The sequence below is a fragment of the Penaeus monodon genome, chromosome 12, assembly GCF_015228065.2.
Source record: "Penaeus monodon isolate SGIC_2016 chromosome 12, NSTDA_Pmon_1, whole genome shotgun sequence".
Lineage (NCBI taxonomy): Eukaryota > Metazoa > Arthropoda > Malacostraca > Decapoda > Penaeidae > Penaeus > Penaeus monodon.
Window position 1 is genome coordinate 7,370,973 of NC_051397.1, and position 1,322 is coordinate 7,372,294.

General features: G+C 49.5%; 1 protein-coding gene across 2 annotated transcripts in view; it reads left to right on the plus strand.

Moving 5' to 3' along the window:
• The first annotated feature begins 653 nt into the window (after window positions 1–653).
• Window positions 654–1,322, plus strand: part of LOC119579234 — a 44,543-nt gene continuing 43,874 nt past the window's right edge. The window contains exon 1 of one of the 2 annotated variants that reach the window (XM_037926973.1): window positions 654–869. The gene's annotated coding sequence lies outside the window, so the exon portion shown is untranslated. The remainder of the gene's footprint in view (window positions 870–1,322) is intronic. The other variant, XM_037926972.1, reaches the window with a different exon arrangement.

Here is a 1,322-nt window from a genome sequence, read left to right on the forward strand (position 1 = left end):
GCTTCCTCCTTCGGGGTGAACGGCCCGTTTCGTGACACCAACCGCTGCTCGTAAGGTGCACGCCGACACCTCCTTCAATGGGAAAATCGCCCTTAGAACAGGTGTTGTCCCGTGCTATAGCCAGCGTGGTTGTATGGTTGAGATTCGCCTGGTGTAAGATAGAGATTTGAGCCTTGCGGGTTAACTGGATCGGTAGCCGCACACACACCACCCTCCTCCATATTGGAAGTTCTTTGGGAGCTTCTTCACTCACGTTCCAAAGGGCGGAAATCTCCGATAAGCAAACACGAAAGCGACCTTACGGACGGTCAGAGGGGTTAGGGCTTCCTGCGATTCCGGTAGAGGTCGAATCGCCGCAAAATTTAACGGCAAAGCACCCTTATGGCGAATGGCATTTCCTTCACGATCAAGTTCAGGTAGTGACCACCTCCGGGGAGAAAGGGCATGGAAGTGTCGTAGACGCTATGGGAGTACCTAATGCCTTGTGCCTTTGTTGCCCCGTCGCCTGCCGAAGAGGAGGAGGAGCCACAGCATTCGTCTGTCTCCCCCCTCCGTCAGGTCTCCAACCCCCCCTTCAGAAGGTGTGTCGTGGGGTGGGGTTGGGGGGCGTCCGCGAAGACGTTATGAGGACCAGACCTGAGCAGGGAATCTTCAGTTGAGTGTGCAGTGCCGCAGTGGAAGGAACCTTAGGCAGGCACACCGCTCCCAGCAAAGCCACTGTGTAAAAACGCTGTGGGACTTCTGTGGAACTTCTGTGTAGTTCTCTCTCTCTCGCCGTGCCGCTGACAAGTGACTCTTTATAAAATTGTGAGACAGTGCAAGTGTCCGCGAAGAGCAGAAGTGCCAGTGCCAAGCCCAAGGTCGAAGAGGTAAGGAAGGAGCGACGGTTTATCGCAAAGTGTGCTTTCTTATCGTCTTCACCTGCGCGCGCTCGTGGATTTACTTTGGCGACGTGAATGCGTTTCCGACGGGGATTTCAACGCGGAAGAAAATAGTTATCTTCCATGGTCTAAATATGTCGCAGCGTCGACTTAGAGAGCTAAGATGTGGAATCGGTGATATACACAAAGTCGATTTTCTTTTTCATTTAAGAAAAAAAAAGAAGTTTGTTGAGAAAGATGCTTAAAATTGTTAAATCAGACTGTGTATCATCCGGATTTACATACATAGACAAAATACGACTTCAACATTCGCCGTAATATGATTTTAGTCAAGATATCCATCAGATATTGAAATTTAAACACAAAACACGTTCGAGAAGGTTAGATCACGACCAAAAATCCTTATCAAGTTCGAGGTGACGTTTGATTATATTTCCGCCA